The sequence below is a fragment of the Macrobrachium nipponense genome, chromosome 2 (genome assembly GCF_015104395.2).
Source record: "Macrobrachium nipponense isolate FS-2020 chromosome 2, ASM1510439v2, whole genome shotgun sequence".
In the NCBI taxonomy this organism is placed as follows: Eukaryota; Metazoa; Arthropoda; class Malacostraca; order Decapoda; family Palaemonidae; genus Macrobrachium; species Macrobrachium nipponense.
This window is the reverse complement of record NC_087201.1, coordinates 101,812,053-101,834,322: the sequence shown is the minus strand read 5'-3', so window position 1 is coordinate 101,834,322 and position 22,270 is coordinate 101,812,053. Positions and strand designations below refer to the sequence as shown.

Below are 22,270 nucleotides of genomic sequence, written 5' to 3'. Positions count from 1 at the left end.
TGAAAAGAAAACAATTTAACAATTCAGTACGGATATCTACTAACATTTTGCAGTTTAGAAGATAGTCACGATGCATACTTTTAATCCAAAATCGACAAGACGTGTTCAAAATGACACAGCCAGACATAGAAGCTTTTATAACAGATTGATAAACGTTCCTGCGTAATCTAATCGAAAAGATAATATATATATTTATCATCCGATAATTCAATCAGTACCCAACAACTTTTTCTTCGCAACAGAAACCTAACAGGAAAAAAGTGGTTTCAATTTTGCAGCAGCTGCGGGAAACAAAAAATGATTATAAAACGGTCTTTGCACACTATACCGAGACTTGCCTTGTCTCGTCCCGTGACATAATTACGTATAACACAAGGCACAGAATTCCCGTACCGTTTCAACATCACACTCAACCAAGGCCTCAAAATTGCAATTAGACCTGAGGAGATGTCATTTCTCTTCAGTGTATCCTTTCGCTTGCACCGACTTTCAAAACACTACCGTCAAAAACACTGAGATTTGACATACAGTTGAGGTTGTTCCATTTCATTGCAACAGCTTTGGGGGAACAAAATAACATGTGCGTGAGTGTGTGTATCTAGTACATACACACTTGTTATTATTATTATTATTATTATTATTATTATTATTATTATTCAGAGAATGCACCCAATTCATACAGATCAAGCCCAAAGGGGCCACTGACTTGAAATTTAATACATACATATACATATATAATATATATATATATATATATATATATATATATATATATATATATATACGTATATTATATATACTCACTTGTTACCACAGGAGAAATATATCATACGTGCATATATACATATATATCAAATAATACAAACGGATGTTATAGCATCTCTTTTCAACCACGGACCATTAGACCGGGGCCATTACTGTGCATACCTAGGCAAGAGCTAGACACCAATAGTTGCCATTAGCTATCCAGTCCCCTTGGACGCGGATATCACTGCCTTCAGCAGCAAGATAAATCTTGACGGCGCAGAAGAGGAGCCTTTGTGGCACTTACCACAACAGATAAAAGGTGACTTTCTTCCCGCCGAGAGTCCAGAAGCTGGCCTTTTCCTTCGAGGGAAGGTCCCTCTGCCTTTCACAAAAGTGTTCCACTCGAAGTAAAGGAGTTCCAAGCCCCTTGGGGAGTTTCAACCACAAAGGAGGCTGCATGATTTATGGGAAGCAAATACAAAAAATAGGAAGCTATAACTGCCAGTGTTATCACATTAAAGGAGTCTTAACTTCAGCGAACGAATTTTCCGCGATACTGAACAGCAACCTTGACCAGAATTTATCATTCAAAACACCAAAACTTGAACGCGTCCTCAAGTCAATTTTAACTTTGACGAAATAAAAATTCACCTCAGGGGTTTCGTGCTAAGTCACAGCTTACATAAATAGGCATCACCAGCTAATCTTTCCGAATCAGCGTCAAAGCAAACTACGCTAAAGACTATCAACACGCACGTCAACACGACGGTAGGTAACCACATATTCTCTCTCTCTCTCTCTCTCTCTCTCTCTCTCTCTCTCTCTCTTCCAGCACAATACATACCAGATGGATATTTATTTCCAAGAAAACATAGCACCAGTCACAATTCCCTTCATTCATCACCAGATGAATCACAGACCTGTTCCAATTATTCTTCCACAGCTTCAGACGAGTTTCATACTGGAAGCTCATTCACACACACACACGCACGCATCTGACTGTCTCTAGATACGTATACTATACGTGCACACATTTATACAAACACATAATACTCGCTCGCCGGAGCCGCCCCTTCAAGGGAAAAACGCCTAAGGATGAATACCCCAACGAGGAAAGTGAAACAACGAATTGCAACATGTTTGGCCTTTACTCTAAGGCACTTTCAAGCAAACAGAATACAATAGAGCAAAAGGTTACAAGGAAGTCTAGTCGTACAAACACACACAAAATATATATATATATATATATATATATATATATATATATATATATATATATATATATATATATATATATATATATATATATATTATATATATATATATATATATATATATATATATACACACACACACACATATATGTTATGTATTCAATTGAGCCTTTCTATTTAGAGTATAAGTACTTAGTTGAAAGCAACACTTAAAGAGCAGGACATGTAAACTTCTATAAGTAAGGAGAGAAAGTTTGCTTTAGTTTGTTTTGTGCAACAAGCACATCTAAGGCACAGAGATGCGTAGTATCCTGCCATTTTTTCACCTCAAGGGCAAAGGGCATTCAACCCATAAAAGCCCAAGAACTCTCTATTACCCAAACCCATAATCTCAAGCGTGTGGTAAACCCAAAATATCAAATGCAATGAAATAACCGCCATAAAGGGACCCTTACGCAATACGGTTCAAGTGCAGCGCACTTTTCTTTTCCTATGGTTTCTTACACGAAAAGAAAATTATGCAGATTATATGCCTGGCTAAACTACTGCCATATGAGAGAGAGAGAGAGAGAGAGAGAGAGAGAGAGAGAGAGAGAGAGAGAGAGAGAGAGAGAGAGAGAGAGAGAGAGAGAGAGAGAAACTGAGCATCGATCTCTGGTTTTCTACGTTATTTATTCCATTGACCAGCCTTAACTACGGCAGAAACAGCATGAAATAATTACTGTACCCAGGAGTGTAATTTCAGATTTTTGTTGGGGGGGGCGGCAACGATGGTTTGGCGAGCGAAGCGAATCAAATCAGCTGGCTTTCTTTGAAAGCTATTTTATGTACTTATTGAACCGACATGAGCAAGGCATTTCAGTAAAAATTATATACTCCCACTACTGTTTGTTTATATCATCGACAAGGATCAAGGAACGCAATATTTCAGAGAATTTTCATATGTTTATGATTGCACATTTAATAAAGAAAACATGCTGTTACTTCTTGGGGCTTGGGGGTTAAGGGACAACTTGAGTCTTGGGGGGGGGGGGGGGGGGGGGGGGGGGGGGGGAGGGGGGGGGGGGGGGACAACTGCACCCCGTAAATCCCGCCCCTGACTATACCTTTCAAACAATAACGCCAACTGTGCTCAGTGGGCTTTCATACCAAGTACATTTGCTACAATGACGTGAACAAGGAAGTAAGCTTAAGTTATAAACCAAAAGCATTCCCAAGAATAATGTCTGTGGTTTTCTTGGAAGACCACCTCGTACCTTGATGATGGGAGCCAATCCTATTGTATACGATCTTATGGACGGTTTTTCCCTCTAATAACAATTGCGTTTTTCTGTGGCCAAGGAGAAGATGCCTCTTTTGAAAGGGTATAATGAAAAGGGGCCCCCACCCTCTCTCTCTCTCTCCATCTGAAAAGTTATGCAAGGAAGATGCCCCTTCCCCCCTCTCTCCTCCACACACTTGAAAATGAAAGCATCTGAAACACTTCTGTCAAGATAAAAATACCTCAATAATGATTCTCGCCATACAAAGGGTTATTCCTCTCGTTCAAACCCGTACCCAACTACCCTTACATTAAAATCAAAAGATTAAATGAAGTCGACAACATGTGCAGGTAATTACATTTCTGATGAGAATTGTGACAAAAATTATAATGAAATAAAAAAAAAAACGACAACGAAAACAAAGGCGGCTTCCCGAGGCGCTAGTAGGTAAAGCTCCTGGAACAAAATATTGCAGAATGCGGCTACATTTCAATTGAGCGACCGGGAAGCCTCTCATTGTCAGTGTTGCACTTCAAGACTAATGAAACCCTGCAGCTGGGCTGAGGGCAACAAAGCAACACCTAAATCCGAGTGGGCACAGGGACGCACCTGCCAAACACGTGGGTTCCTCGAAATGCCAGAGAACTTTTCTATTTCATTAGGCGCTAGCAAGACATTGCAATATTACATTTTACACTTGCGTGTCAATGTTATATATCCATGAAGAACAAGATAGGAGTAAAAGATGAATTCTATACGGAACTGAACAATGTTACCTACGAAATCTAAGAAAGAGAGCTACACATTTCCGAGGATGAAATGGAGGGACTAATGGGCAAGGAGACAATAAACGAAAATTGGGTGTCATTTATTAAATATTTTTGTGACCGGGGAACTCTTCTCAAACACAGGGACACCCACAAACACAAATTGTACAGCTGCAGGTGGTAGTGAAAGAAATCAAAGAGATCAAAGTAAATGACCGCTGGGAATATTAGGAGTAATGGAAGCGCGGATGTCCGCAGTAATAACCAGAGGATATATGGTAACGAGGATATATGGTAATAGGACGTACATTGAGGATATCGGATGGGACCGAGGGTACGACCAAGAACAATCAAAAGCCGAAGATAACTGTAGAGAAATTGCAGGGAGGAGATGAACAGCGCAAAGCAGAACGTGCTGAGTACTCAATTCTAGATACTGATGTTAAACAAAGCGCAAGGAGTGGTAGCGGTATTCGAGTGGCCCAGATGATCATTAATGAAAGATCTACTGAAGAAAGAGGAAAACACTCGTCAACAAAAAGGTAGGGTCAATAATAACATCACTGGAGACTAGAGGAAGAGAGGTCCGTCATATTTTGGCGAGGTCGTGAATATGAGATAAGGGGGATAATGTGAATGCTGTACCAGACGCTACAGAACAACCGAATATATCAATGAAGAGAGTCACAGTTTTTGAGCGAATATCAGGTGAAATAGAAACCTAGGAGATGGAAGCACCGGGCTATGATGTTCCTACAGAAGAGATCATTTTAAATGAAAATGAATAGACGTCTAGAAATAAATACATTTTAGCGCAATACTTAACGCACAACAAATATTTAACAAAAGTTGGCATAATAATAAAAATAATGTTAAACGACTTCCAGCATGAGACAGAACGATAAAAAAAGATCTGGCTTCCTTTCCAATGAAAGTCAATTTACCCAGCGGATCAGCATTGTCTGAATGTTTTCCAAGAACGTCTTACCTCATGTAATCTCTATCTACCTGTACATGTTCCCCATTCTTCTCATTTCCCATTTCCTATGAGACTTCGCTTCGACCCCCACAATGACCCCGAGGGCCATTCTCCCCAATTCCTCTCCCCAGGGCCACCCGGCCACCCCCACCCCCCAACCTCAGTGGTTCTTGGCACAGGACAACGAAATTCTCGGCCCAGGAATTCACTCCACAGTCGCTATGCCAATTGATCTCTCTCTCTCTCCTCTCTCTTTTGAGTGTGCTCTATAATCGAGTGTTCTATAAGAGAGAGAGAGAGAGAGAGAGAGAGAGAGAATCTTATGAATGGCTTCACTCCATTGAGGCGAGTATTACCTCGCCGAGGCCCTAAAGTTTTAATGGCACGCCTTTTGACAGAACAGTTAACACGAATACTGGTGTTTTTCTCCCCTCTTTCTCTCCCGCCCCGATCCACCTTAGCTGCGACCCACAACTGCAAGCTGACTGACAACTTAGGTCGACAGAAGCATACTTGATTTAGGGAACGCGTCCATCGGCCCTCCTCGTTCGTCCCGACAGTTTCGAAAATGGAACACGGGTCCCTCAGGTTGGGAGCCGAGCCCTTATCACTGACCAGCAAGGCCAGAAAGAGAAAAGGAACATAATTAATCTTTATGGACGTTAATAGGAAATGTTTACGTGGGTAAACATGGCATGAGTGGACAGTGTGCGTGTATGTATGTATAGACACAAATACATACATACATTCATACATACATACATACATACATACATACACACACACACACATCCTACATACATACATATACATACATACATACATATACATAATATAATATTATATATATATATATATATACAATATATATATATATACACACACACACATATGTTATCGGTTATCAGTTACCGCCACTTGCGTTCACATAACCATATTCCGAACATATAATAAATCGAAAGTCGGATGATTCGAATTTTTAGGAACAACGCTGCAGTTACTCGCAAGGACTATCATTTATTTCACAAAGTCGCGTTCACGAGGTTATTCACCCAGACATTCAAAACATAAGGTTGCGTCTAAAGAGCAGCTAAAGTTTACCGAGTCAATCGTGAGATTACCCCCACAAGGTCGCGTTCACAAAGACGAATATAGCAAACATGCTCAAGAATATCCAAAATAAAAGAAATGTATGAAAAATACAGAGGTCGTTCGTTCTATTTCGAGCAACATTACCTAATCAATATCAGTTGACCTATAAAAATGTCAGATGGTTCACCTAACCCGCCCCCCTTCCCCCAGTATTCCACTCGCACTTAATTTATGATTCGACTAAAATGGCTGTTCATTTCTAACTGGCAAACACTCATGATCAGCTAAGTCATTGGAGTATTACTTAGAAAGAACGCTGTTTCAGCTGATCTAAACTTCTGTGCTTTTCTCAATTTCATTTCTTATTTATAATATACAATATATATCTCTTGAATAGATGAGGCATTTTTTTGAGAAAACACAAATCCTGAATGTTTCCAGAAGACTTCAGTGTCTTTAAGCATTAAACATCTGAAAAATGAGCTCTCCCATCCACTTTTTAGGGGGCGGCTCTGTTGCCCCCTTCGCGGTTACGGCCTGATCTCTTCAACGCCTTCTTTTATCGTTTTCGTTCTTGCCTTGGCTCTCAATCCTTCCTTTTCTCCCTGTGCTGCAGTTCTTTGCGCTGGACTACACAGAGATGTCCGCCCCTTCAGACTTCGCATAAAAGACGCTTTGCCTCACTTGTAATGATGCTCCTGCACGGAAGCACATTTGACACACGATCCCACATGTCGTCAAACGGCTCACGAACAAAGTTTACTCAGATATGTCTGCTAAGCTCTGTGAAACTGCACGACAATAAACATGCAAGTAAACACGCGACAAACAGAATCTTGCGTCCCTCGTAAACAGACATGATGGTGCGTCATAAAATATCTTTGATTTATACACACGCACACATATATAATAATTAATTATTATATATATATATATATATATATATATATATAATATATATACATATATGTATATATACATTAGGCAACAAATGTCCTTTAATATTCAATTCGATTTACATAGGAGCTAATATATTTTCATATATATCAACCGAAAGGGAATATTTTAGCTGAAAAATTCCCCTGCGGTTAACATATATGAAATATATGAATTCTGAGGTTAAGAGAATTAGATATGAAAGGACATTTGTATGATGAATCACGGAGATGTGATAAAAATTCATATATATATATATATATATATATATATATATATATATATACGACTCACATGAGGATCGAACCCAGGTCTTTCAACTGAAAGACCTGGGTTCAATCCTCATGTGAGTCACAAATTTATTTCCTTTCCTCACGTGATTATTTTGTTGATTATTTCTCTCTCTCTCTCTCTCTGTATATATGTATATGTATATATGTACACACACACACACACATACATATATACTATATATATATATAATATATATATATATATATATATATAGAGAGAGAGAGAGAGAGAGAGAGAGAGAGAGAGAGAGCAGAGATACACATGACTGACTGGCACTCCCAAGCCAAGCACAAGCGAGTTGGAATAAGTATAATCAACAACTACCAAATGAAACCAAACACTGCAACAAAGCAAAAATAGTACCGTTGTTCTCAAAGGTACACCGTGGTGGCTTTGTTGAGGTACTGACTGAACTGGTCGGTACACTGAAAGGGAACCGGGTATCCAGTAAATAGACGCCGTTGTTGTTTGTTTCTACATTTAACTAATCGCTATGAGCCCCCTGGAATGCACCACAACACGCAACGGCTTTGAGCCAAAAGTGCAGTACCACTTCGGTGTCATTCGAGACCAAACCACACGAATTTCGGGAAAAAAGAAGAAGAAGAAGAAGAAAAAGAAGAAGGACGCCTTCCCTCACTTGTGAATGAATTTCTTTAGGATCACTGCCACAGGAAGAATCGTGATTTGTATTCTTAATAGAATTTATTTTTTATTTTAGTTTTTCATTTATATCGTATTTTTCAAAAATCTCCTTAAGTGTACAACTGTTCTCATGACGATTTAATTCTGTTTTTATAAAGAAAAAAAAACATTATTTGACAACCGGGCAGAAAACAGTAACATGGTGACAATCACTTTCTTCTTTCGTGCTATTCACTCCCATTTCCCCCTTTCCTTCCTTCTGTTGCAGCAGCCGCCAGGAGGAAGGACGCATCTCACTCGAGAGGGATAAAATGATACGATCCTGCCACAGACAAACAAGCATGACTGAATCAATTCAGCTTTACAGAATTCCTCGAACACTGGCCAACCACTCAGATTAATCTTTTCTCCCTCTGGCACCTACGTATGTATTCTGGCACGACCTTTCGTATTCCGTTTTCCATTTTATAAGAACTCCAAAACAGATAAAAAAAACTACTATTACACTGCCAAGACTTGTATATATGTATATATACATATATATATATACACACACATATATATATACATATATACATACACACATACGCACACACACGCACACACACACACACACACACACATATATATATATATATATATATATATATATATATATATATATATATATGTATATCTTTATTCATGCATTTATCACGTTCCAAACTTTCGTGATTCAGATATATATATATATATATATATATATATATATATATATATATATATATATATATTATGCAACGAAGGGAAAAATGAAGAGCAAGATAGCCAAGCATTTTCGGTCTAGTGCGACCGCGACCCTTTACTCAGTTGTGCCTGAGTAAGAAATGGGTCGCACTAGACCGAACGTGCTTGGCTATCTCGCTTTTTATATACTTCGTGATCAAGTTATTCATATATATCTACATATCTATATATATTTAATATATAATTATATAATATAGTATATATATTATTATATTATAATACAAAAAAACACTTTCGGTGGATTCAGTTATTATACTATTATGATAGTATATTATAAATTATATGATATTATTTATTATATATTGTATACTATAGTATATAATGTATGTATTGTATATTATATATGTACTCGTAATTATATATATGTGTTGTATATATATATTAATATTATTATATATATATATTATAAATACAAAAAACTTTTTTTCGGGTGGGGGATTCAGTTATATTTATCTATTATATTATAATTATATATAAGTATTGGTAATTTATATATTTGGGTATATATATATATATGTATTGTTGTATATATATAGTAATCATGTATTGGTATATAGTAATATATAATATTATTAGTAAATGTATAAGGTATAACGGTATATATATAATATTATTATTAAAACCACCGCAGTCCCAGTCTTGCTTTCCACAAGGGAAAATCTACAATTGCGGTAGAATATATACATACTAAAGAAAAACTACTATAAACCTACATAATAAGGGCAAATGAAAATAAAACCTTCTAGTGACTTGTTCCCGCTTATCCATCATGCAAGGTAAACACTTCGTGCCAGTGGACTTCTCAGAAAGAACCTGACAATTGGTCGGTCTGTCTGTCGATTGTGCTATCCAGGAAGCCGGTTTTTAATTCTTTCGTTGTCAGCAATACGCACGCCTGAGGTCTGGAGGAAAACTCTATATGCAACAGAACTTTACTAAGTCAAAATGACAAATTTGCGCAAAGGGAGCGAAAGTGATACTTGTGCCACGGAGAAAAAAATCAGTGCTTGCTTGATTTTGGCAGCATTTGGTAGAACAAAAAGCAAAAATAATGGTAAAGCCTCAGCCACTAAATCATTAATACGGCGACGACGAAAAGTGAGGCAAGAGGCACTTTCCAAAGCAACAACTAAGTTTAATATTATATATACAATGGAACATTGAAAAATTATGAAAATCTGCAAATTTCCTATACATAAAAACCTTTGGTCTTCTATATAGAATACTCGGCGATAGGTGGTCCGGTCGTTGAATGAATTATATAGTTATAGGCAATAAAGCCAGGCACTGGGGCACCTTCAGGCCTTGATACAGTAAAATGATGCATATCCGTATAATAGTTGGACAGCAAGATAAAGTGATCCAGATAATAAAATAAATGTGGCAAGGCATACGGATCCAATGGTAGAACTGGCACAAAAACCCCACAGTTGCGCTAAGGAGTATTAGTTCGAGAGGCTGGACAGCAAGAATGAAGAGATGAAGCGGGAATGGAGGTACAGTAAAAGCTAAAGAGAGGGTGCAGTATGACTCTGCAAACACCTTTATTGATGCCCAAAGTGAGCCCTGAGGGCGCTACCCACTACGTAAGGGCCGGATGTTAAAGCTTGGTAACAGCAAGGTCCTTTAAATATAGTCCGAGTATGTTTGAAGGATCTTGGGTTACAGGGTAGTTAAGTGGCGGCAACGAATGAGGGGAACCCACACTTCCATTCAGATGGCCAACGTCACTTTTGGTTAGAGATGGGATTCTGGTAAAAAGGCCTCAGTCTCGCGTATCTAGGAATATATAAATTATCTCAAAACTGCATTTTGTTCCTGCAAGAAACTCTCGCCTTTAAAAGGAGACTTACTCCTTCAACGGTCATAATGGTCTTGAGATGATGACTGGCGTTATCTCCCAGTTCGAACTGGTAGCTTCTCGGTCTCAAGCAAGTAAGAGAAAGATGATCCCTGCAACCTTCTGATGTCCAGGATGACAGGGGCCCGTGCAGGAGGGTGGCTTCTTTTAACCTTACTTTTATTTAGAGGGGGGGGGGGGGAAGGGGGGCGGGAACCAAAGCTTTCCATGTAAGAAAGGAAAGACCAGGTCGAAAGGTACTTTATCTATGCCCTACCATCTCATCCCCCTACCCTGTAAAGAGGGACATAAGGAATCATCAGCCGAGTGAGGAAAGCCAAAAATTGGAAGTTTTCACACGGGAAAATCACCCTTTCAATTAAATTATTGAAGTGTAACCGCATCTGTGACTTCCAATGAATGTTTCCCAGGGGTTTAGTTCCAGTGGTCAAACCGAACCATTTTCTCTTATGGTCAATAAAACTGTTTCCCTTAGTAAAAAGCCCAAAGTGCGAATAACTTTTCTCCAAATCATTAAGCTTGTATTTGTCACTGAAATAAAAAAAAAAGGGAAAAGCCAGCTAAGCTTCCAATTCGCATATTGCTCATTTCAATGACCGTGTACTTCGTAAACCAACCTAACATAAAACGCAATTATAAAATTGCATTAATCTCCTGATAACATTCGGCAATAGCAGAAAACATGACATATACGCGTAGGCCCCCATAAAAAAAAAAATTAATTCACTATTTACACTAATTCACCTCAGAACCTCAATTCATCATGACATGAAACTGCAGAATTTTTTTTCTCTTAATACAGAAAACCTCACGTTTGAGCCACAGACTAACTCCCACACAACATAAAACAGCAGTCACGGTACAAGTGCCAAGCCAATTCCGCGAATCAACACAAATGTGCAAACACTTGTGCTGATTGGAAGAGAGCATAAAATAATAAAAGCTTGACGTTCAGAAAGCACCGGGAAACACCAGATGTGTGAGCGGTTGCTCTGTCCAGGAATGTTAGCCATCAGCGTCATACATCACGGCTGTGGACAACTTTAACAAGAGGCTCCAGTCAAATCCCATGAAACTAAAGGAAAAGGAGTACCTATACTGTTTAAAATATATATATATATATATATATATATACTATATATATATATATATATATTATATATACACGTATATATTATATATACAAACTATTATATAATTTAATATAATTTATATATTATAATATACACTATATATATTATAATATACAACTATATATATAATTTTATATATAATTTATATATATATATATATTAATATATATGTATATATATATATATATATATATATATATATATCATACATATATATATATATATATATATATACGCATTATTATAATATACATATATATATATATATATATATATATATATATATATATATATATATATATATATATACATACGTACATACATATATATATATATATATATATATATATATATATATATATATATATATATATATACATACATACATACAATACATATATATATACATATACATATACTGATAAGGAGAAAATATGTAGAGAAACACCCGGTCGGTAGGTCTCCCGCTGTCTAAAGGACGAAAGATCAATGGCAGGGGCGCGTTGGGTGCCAGCTCCATTCCCAGCCTCCGTTCGCTTCTGCTCTTCGCTTCTCGAAGTCCTTGAGCGCCAAGCTACGCAGTCAGTAACACCAATAGGAATTGGAGATTAATGTCGTTCATGTTACACGTGTGTGGCATTCTACAGTCGTCCGCACATAGGTCAATGCATAATTTGCTCCTTGTTGACTACGATGGCACATGACTGGGCCGCCACCTCACACCCCACACAGGCATCTTACGTAACGTGACTGGCAGGTTATGCAACGACAGACACGCTAAAGTTATCCTGGAGCACACACACACACACACTGTGTGTGTGTGTGTGTGTGTGAGAGAGAGAGAGAGAGAGAGAGAGAGAGAGAGAGAGAGAGAGAGAGAGAGAGAGAGAGAGAGAGAGAGAGGGAGAGAGTATTTATGAGTTTCAGTCAAATTTTGAAAGTAAAGTTGCTTCCTCGTGTAGAAATAATTATTCAGGTTCAGTTGAAGTCTAAGATCAAGGAAGATTCCCACCTGACGAGGTGAATAAGATCGAAACAAAACTGACGAACCAAAACTACTGTATTTCATACAGGTAAAAATAAGGCGCTGACGACATGGTATCTTGCCCGAAATCATAAACATCTGACGTAACCTGAGACCATTAAGAACACCAAGCAAAGCAGGGCATTCAAGGGATTCGATAAGGAAGGAACTGCTTAGTCACAAGAACGATAATGAAGCATGGACTAGACACATATGAGCTCCAATAGTTTCCCCTGTTTGAGAGAAAGAAAATCTGAATAGGCAACACCAAGACTCATGATGAAGAGGACATGTCTGACCGAATAAGGAGACAGAACATAATTAAAAAAAGAAGAAAAAAAGAAAGCCCTAAAGACAAAACCATAAAATCAAAACACAGTCTTAGACGATGTACTCACAGAATATTATACACAGACTAAATATCAAGGGGTGGCAATGAAGGTCTTTCACATCCAGTTGTTTACACGTAGTTAGCCTTTCCCTGACCGAAACAAAGTCATAACACCTCCAACTAACTCATGTCTGGCTTAAGTTATTTTCACAGCACGTTTCTAGTTCTCTGCTCGGGACGGAAACCAAAACAGTTTCACCACAACGAACATTTCCAATGCTGCTCTTTAATGACGCCTAGCGCAACATGCATGAGTCAGTCGTTGCATAATCCTCATCGTAAACACGATCACCCCCGACGCTTCCATACAATTTCCAAATGACCAATGCTGAAGGGGCGCACACACTGAAGGTTTTCTGGTCACAAAAATGGACATCATATAATATGTCCTCCGTAAACGTGCAATTTGAGAAGCTGTGTGTTACACACGATCTTAATATTTATTTACCTTTTAGTTCATCTATTACAGTAGTTATTTTCATTCAATTCTACTATCATGACCTTTTTATATCATTTTCACGTTTAAGACAACACACCAAGTCCCTCTAATTTGACGGCATTCACAGGTACATCACCACATACTGAACTGTAATATGCTGCCATTACAACACATCCACATACAAACTAAAAATAAGGGAGAATGACAACTAAATACACATACAAACTACTGGAAAGGATTTGAAACCTTGAGAAACCAGATAAAAATTTCGGCACCTGAAGGCGGGGCTCATCGAACAACCAGTTTAGCCTACACGCTGGCTCTCAACAATGCAATGGAAGGAAAATGTCAAAAGCATATGGCCTCAATTAATCACCTTCATTTAGAGTGACGCTCTGACTTTTACTTGATCAAGCTGTCACGCACATGAGAGAGAGAGAGAGAGAGAGAGAGAGAGAGAGAGAGAGAGAGAGAGAGAGAGAGAGGAGAATCAACGGAATTTAAAGCGCCGCATTGAAATAATAATTAATAAGAATGTTTAAGGGAATGATTTCTAAATCTGGAATACCGGCGTTTAGATGTGAAAAAAAAATGTTTGCAAAAACATAAAATGTACTAAAAGAACTGAAGAGATACAACACATCCCATTGTGTGAACTTATTTACATACAAGATATGTGACACATGGAATAAACTGCCACCAGAATCTGTAAACAGCAACAGTGTGGAAACGTTTAAAATAAAGCTAGACGAAATCATTAGGACACTGAATGAACAGTAAACCCTGCTCCTAGAGATAAATGAGCACACGTTGTCTCCTGAGATGGACTAAAGTCTTTGAGACATCCTAATCCTTATAACACACTCTCTCTCTCTCTCTCTCTCTCTCTCTCTGCGGACATGTCCTATTCCTAGTAAAACACAGTTACACACTAAAGGAATCTGGGTACCAACTTCATAATAAGGTCACTCAAACCTTCCATTAGGTCAGTCTCTTTATTGAGAAAATCACAAGGGAACTTTAATCTCCGCCTGTGAACATCTTGCATCACATTTCAAGGGAACGAGAATTGACGATACTGCATTAAATCTTCATGGAACTTGAGCCCTTCGTGCACGGTTAACTACAGAGAGAGAGAGAGAGAGAGAGAGTAAAGTGTGCTTTCTCATACACATTATATATATATATATATAATATATATATATATATATATATATATATATATATATATACATACATATGTATAGTTCCACTGGCTCTCGCAAAATCTCTCAAGCACAGAAAAACAACCACGTTTTCGAAACATGTGATCGGTTCACCCGTAGATATCATTCAATACATTTCTTTAAATAAATCAAAAAGGATCTGCAAGCCCTGCTTCGAGCATGTTGCACCATAATTCGTGGGAAGCTGTGTGACGACGATGCATTCAATATGATCGAACCTCAGAGAGAGAGAGAGAGAGAGAGAGAGAGAGAGAGAGAGAGAGAGAGAGAGAGAGAGAGAAGATTTTTAGCGAGAGAGGAGAGAAATTTTTTAGCGAAAAATGCAAAAAATCCATGAACATAAACCACATTGTACATGTGAAGAAAGAGTTTAAATAGTGAAATCTAAATAAAATGATCACAAGTTAAAAACTAACTTTCTCATTCTCTCCCTCCACGTAATCACGTAATTGTACAAGTTTTAATAGCAGCAGCAGCAGCTGTGGTGAACAGCACATATAAAACCCACAATCTAAAAACCAGCGTGACATAACAAAACCTGAAACGCCCTTACTCCCAAGGCTACTGTCAGCGAGTGATGATGATGAACAACAATGCCGAAAGCAAGCACCGAAAAAAAAAAGCCTTTGAAAGCCATCTTTCTACGCGATCAGGTGTGGTATATAACGTCAATGAAGTAGTCACGTAATATGGACTGACTAAAATATCTGAACGAAGATGAACAAACCCCCAATCATTCAGAGATGAAATTCATTTTTCAAGCATAAACGGAAGTGATGGAATGTACATCTACGTTATCTAGGAATTAGAAAATAAAACTTAGGCCAAGCACTGGGACCTGTGAGGTCATTCACCTCTGAAAATAATTTGAAACAACTACTTGGGGAGGGTGGAAAATAAGATGGAAAGAGAATATGACCAAAGGTGCTGTAAGAGGAATGAAAGGGATTGCAGCTAGGGGTCGAAGGACGCTGCAAAGAACCTTTAGTAATGCCTACAGAGCACCGCCTGGGGTGCACTGACGGCACTAACCCCCTATTAGACACGCTTATCTAGGTCGAAGAAGAAAAAAGTGGTTAGATACACACTAGATCGTGTAATATATACTCAGATACAAGTATGTAACATTATATTCGCAAGCACATTAATATATATACCTATACATACATAAACACACACACACACACACACACACACACACACATATATATATATATATATATATATATATATATATATATAATATATATATATAAATTAAAAAAATATATATAAAAATTAAAGCCAAAAATAGCCCTTAACATAGATTTCAGTTTACCTTGGGAAAGTTTGCACAAAAAGCAAAAATATTTACTAAGTGCATCTGCACCGACCAGGATGTGCGTACCCAAGCACTTAATAACTCGTTTGAATTTACAAGTATCACATTACCTAATCTCCCAGAGGAAAGCGCCTCCATCTTAACTTGTCCGAATTTATCATGAAGTACGTGAGATTCCAACATTGCAGCATAAGAACATCTAACTTCTGAATTCATATACACATTATTAAGGTACAAATAAACTGACCTTTTCGAAACCTTGTTAAAGCAATTCGAGACAGAAAGGACAAAATGCAATGCAAATACAAAACAGCTGCTTAAAACACCCATTAAAATGCATCCCAGCTTGTGGCGGAAGAGTCTACACGTTGTGCCTATATGACTCTGTTGGGTAGTTTCTGGATTTCTATTTTTAAGATTTAAGTAAATCAGCAGTGAAGTCTATCTTTATCCAAATTTTCTCGTTGTTGGCAGTAAGTTTAGTCATATCAATGCTACTTTTATTGAAATCTACACATTGTGAATATGCTTCACAGAATGCGACCTATATCTACAGACATGGGACACGACACAAATAATGAGGACGGAGTATATACAAACAGATGATACAATAAATGATATAGATGGGATTTACTGAGGCTGAATCCTTCAAATATTTATTAATTATTTCCAGTAGGTTCTCCAAAACCTGAATTTATTAAAAGATTTAAAAAGACATGTTCAACAAAGGCCAGGTTTATAATCAAATGGTACATTGTATTCAACAGTCCGATCTATATTGCTAAAAGGACATGAATACACGTACGTATATATGTATGTATGTATATATATATATATACATATATATATACATATATATATATATACAACATATATATATATACATATACATAATATATATATATATTATAATATATATATATATATATATATATATATATATACTACATATATATATATAGTTGATTTTGCAAAAACATAAAAATGGCAAATGGGAACAACTGGACACATTTAACTTTTCCAGGCGTCTTTTATTTTTTTTAAGTAAAGCCTTAAATCAAATCAAAGCAAAATAAAAATCGAGAAGTAGAAACGGCATTGTGGCTATTACAATTACAAATATATTCCACAAAAATTACACTACAAATGACGTTTAACATCCAATTAGCCCTTCATCGGAAATATTACTGAAAAACTATAAATATATACAAAAAGTCTCGATGCAAGTGACATTATGCAATATTTGTGCATCTACATTTAATAGAGATATATATATATTATATTATTTTCCCGGTAGCCTAACCGAAGGGGGAGGCGGTGCATGAGTTCCCCTCCCATTTCTAAGAAGGGAGTAAACAAGAGATTGCTTGGCCCAGGCCCCTCGCCTCACAGCTGATAACGAGAGATTAGAGTCGACAGCGACTGGTTTTAATCTCTAAGGCTAACCAGACAACCACATTCTGAACAAATCAACGTTATTGTGTATGATCAAAATACCGTTGGCAAAGTTACCATTTTTATGTAAGTAACAATCCAGCGGTATCAAGTGGTCGGGTTTTCTTACGAAAAACAACTCGGCTCAAGTTCACCGATTTATTAATAAATCACAAATAGATACATTACCAAACTTACGCTACCGCTAGAATCTTTACGGCCACTTATACAGCAGAATTTGTAACTTAGAAAACTTAAGACGATAACTCTGGTTACTAAATGTTCTCTACATAAGCCTCCATTCGAAAATGTCCAATAAAAGAGAGAGACGAACGAAAAATTAAAAGTAACTCAGTGGTGAATTTAAAAAAAAAGCTAATAACATTAAACTGAATTAAATAAACATCCCGAAAATGACTGAAAAACGTTACTGTGCTCAATCCATGACCCAACATCGACCACTATGACAAGACTTTGAGGACCATCTGCCTGACTTTAGCGAACAAAGGCTTCATTTTCACGAAATCACGTAAACAACAAATCGTGGATCATGTGAAGAACTCGTTCGTTGTCTGGAATCTGGATTACGCCTGACCCGCAGGTTCATAAAATTTAAATGAAGCACCATCCGTCACATCAGTCAACGAGTGTTTTGGAAGCGGCCTCTTGGGTAATGAAATTTGTCCGCATTATTCCAAACGCCGGGCGGACGAGAGAGAGAGAGAGAGAGAGAGAGAGAGAGAGAGAGAGAGAGAGAGAGAGCAAGCTAAATTTTCTCAGAAATACTACGGATACATTCTAAATGTAAGTATGGAAAATAATTGTATGACTGAACCTACATTAATTTTCTAAGTGACCGTCTCAGGACTAAGCAATCATTATCAATACAGGAAATGCAAAACAATTGCTACATAGTAATCTTGACAATTTTTGTGAAATAGTATTATATACACACTATAATCTAACGACTTTCCAAATATATATAGCGAAGTACAAATGTAAAACTAAATCATTATGGAGCAAAGATGAAAATGGTAAAACATTATACCGTTGGAAATCTCCAATCTCATTCTTGACACCGCTGGCAATTTTACCGACAAAAGACCGACGAGGTAGGGCGAACATTGAATGAAATCTGACAATCAAGTTCATCACCAGCCAATGTAATGGGTCCTTTTATCTTTAATGGGTTGGACAAAAAGACTTTGAACGGTTTGGCAATGCCTCGGATTCAAAGTCATCACCTCAATCCCTCCCTCCTTCCCTCCCTCCCTCCCTCCCTCTCAAGGCCACGCGACAGATAGTATATACCTGACTGCGTTGGCAATAAAATGCAGTGAGAGGGATGCACAATCGACCTTAAAATGTCAATGGCGAGCTACAAAACGAGAGAGAGAGAGAGAGAGAGAGAGAGAGAGAGAGAGAGAGAGAGAGAGAGCTTCAAATCTAGCAAGTTCTAACATGGTTTAACTATTCTTAATAATATAAAGAATTCTAACACGAGCAAACTGTTTTTCTGACTTCACAAAAACTTCTAAACGACAAACGAGAAGAACGACTGGAAGCAGTTAAATTAACTGTTCCAAAAGTCATAATATCTTTAAGAAGTAAAGTCCTTACATCAAATTATAGAATTACGGTTACTTCGGACGTTATGCTGCTCCACGGTCTAGATATATACGTGTTCTATCCGGACCGTGGGCTGCTCTGTAACATTACCGCTTCCCAAGCAAAATTGACGATCCACCAACAATAATGTAACTGACATTTTACTGTTGGAGAGAATTGCTAATTTTATCAAAATTTTTCTAAGATTTGCTTATACCTTGGTACCTTTATCAGGATAGCGAAAAATCATGAAACATGTACCAGCTGGTAATGAGCATAAATTACATCTTTCTGATAGTGTTGCTGATGCAGATTCTCGTGATACCATTGTAAACTCCATACTACATCACGGCCTATACTCGCACACATTATATATATATATATATAATATATATATATATATATATATATATAATATATATATATATATATATATATATATTATATATATATATATATACGCACTTTTTTCTTTCCTCGTTATTTTGCATTCTTCCCATTCCTTTTCAACATTTTTAACACATGGTGTTCTATCCCTATAAAATCTTGCTCTGCAAATTTATAACCTTTCAGACCTTGTACAAGCTGAGTTACCGTCATAAAAATAAACACCTCAACGAGACTAAGCAAAGATCAGATACTTTGGATATCCAGAGTCAATGCTTTTACGTTCTGTCCCATAAATGCAAAACAGCGAATCATCCAAAGTACGAAAAAGCCTATAAGAATGGAGGAAAACGAGTGCAGCGACAGAACAGACGCAGGATACGACGAAGCGCTAGTGAAGGGAAGTGATTCACAAGCCACTGCACTCAACAAAGCCTTTATTTTCTTCTCTTTTCTTTCTACTGCACAACGAATGTTTCTTTCTTGAACGTGATTCGCTCTTTTCTGTATGTCTTTCCCATTCTCTTGAGAATGCATTCCATTTTTTTTATCTCTCTTGTATCTCATAACGATTTCCTTATTTGTCCGTACATCATCTATCCTTTCTCTCTAAGTTAAGACATCTTTAAAAAAAAATACTATTCGTGTCACCATCTTGATCTATATTTTTAATGATAGTAAATGTCAAACTTTAGATCCCAAAAGAACGCTATGTCCTGACTATCGCGCTCGGCAAGCAATCTGCCACCTGCAATGACTGTTCTTCCGTCCCTCTAGTGTGAATTTCAAACTACAGCTTCGAAAAATTAGATGTATTCTTTGGAGGAGAGAGAGAGAGAGAGAGAGAGAGAGAGAGAGAGAGAGAGAGAGAGAGAGAGAGAGAGAGCTGAGTAAATATGTACTCAAGTTTGGTGAGCATTTATAACACTAATTAGGAAGCGTACTAACAAACAAACACAACCAATGCACACACAAACACACACACAATTGAAAAAAAAGGATCCATAATGAAACAAGACGTCCTTCAGTAGCCCAGCAGCCGGGCCTGATCGAAAGTTACAAAAGCGCATCGTGAGACGTGTAAAAATTCAAAAACAAAGATGACCCTGTTGCGATACTTCTCGTCAAATTCGAAAACATGAGACCAGTATCAGTGGTGGTAAACGCAATTATGCGGCATATCAAACGCTGGGAGGATTAACACCTCGTTACCGATACTTTAGATTGTACCTGAGAAGCTTCTAGCCTTTCAATCAAAAAACAGCTTTCGATTGCAGATTAAAGCACAAAATTCAGGCTACGAACAACATTTTAGCAATTCTTCGTTTTAACGTTTCAATATTGCTCTGGTGCCATTTTCAAAAACAGCTGAGTACATCATGGATATAACACAAATTCATAAACATTGAATAAGAAAATGCAATGAAGTTTTAAAGTATAAAAAAGTAATATGAAAAAAGAAACATATTTACAGGCATAATGCGCCATAGGAACGAACTGCCATCAAGGTTGAAGGCTGGCTTATTTAATTTCGCCAATATGCATTCCGAAGTGCTCGTTCTTTTTTCGGGACGTGTTCTGTATTTCCAAAATCTGTGTTTCACAGCCGTGAAATCTCGAACCATGTCATTACACAGGCCATTTAGTGATAAGGGGGCATAGCTATATACCACGACTGGTACCTAATTTTCTCAATTTTAAGGCAAATGAAGGAATATAAATGAAACCATGGCAACATTCATTCACTTTTAGGAAAAATACATACGATTACTAGAATAACAAACGCAAAAAGGTTACAAACATAATTTACATTTAGATATAAGAATTCTCTCTCTCGCTCTGTCTGAGAGGTGATAAAGACAACTAATACCCGACATCTTATTCGACTGTCACAGAAGACCAGTCTTCTTCTTCCACTGCATTCGACTGATGCAGGCTTCGCTTCTTCGGAGAAATCAAAACTGGTTATTTTCGTGAACCTCTCAAAGTCCTGTAAGTGCCCAAGACTGTTAAAACCGCTTATCGTCAATTATCAACTCTGACTTAATTTTGTCTAAAACATACATTTTCTTTAACTTAAAAGGTCTGTGGACTGAAATCTTGGTTAATTAATCCTAATAAATATTTCAACCTATATTATATATTTACGCCATAAGCATAACAATGAGGCACGTATATAAACCCCTTGATCCATTAGACTATACAACCACTCCCAATCAGACACAATAAGAGAAATATATCGCTAAATCTCATACAACACGAAGAAAGATTATATTATAGGCGGAGAGGTGTCAGCCAGCGCCTGTCTACTGCTCATTTGTCATGCTGTACCAAAAGCCACAAATTATAAGCTTAAACAAACTATCAACCACCAGGTATTTTCTCCGTCAACACTAATGCCAAATGGCCTAATACCCAAGGTAAAAGTTAATGACCTCAATTCTGCATCATTAAAAGAAGATTAAAGCATAATACATATCGTTGTCCGAATCAACACTATTCCCATTAAAATAAATAGCTTTCTACAATGAGATACGTTTGGTATAAATCTAATTGTCTGGTGTCCGGTTGTTTCGATACTAAAATACGCAATAAAAAAATACATATATATATATATATTAATATATATATATATATATAGATATATAGTTATATACACACACACACGAACGTAATACCATAAACTGTACCAGTGTAACTCTGTAAAAGCGTCAATGTAATATG

General features: G+C 37.1%; 1 protein-coding gene across 6 annotated transcripts in view; it reads right to left on the bottom strand.

Annotated features, from left to right (window-relative positions):
• The window catches only part of LOC135220850 (uncharacterized), a 125,520-nt gene that overhangs the window by 90,311 nt on the left and 12,939 nt on the right, over positions 1 to 22,270 (bottom strand). The gene's annotated exons all lie outside the window — the stretch shown is intronic.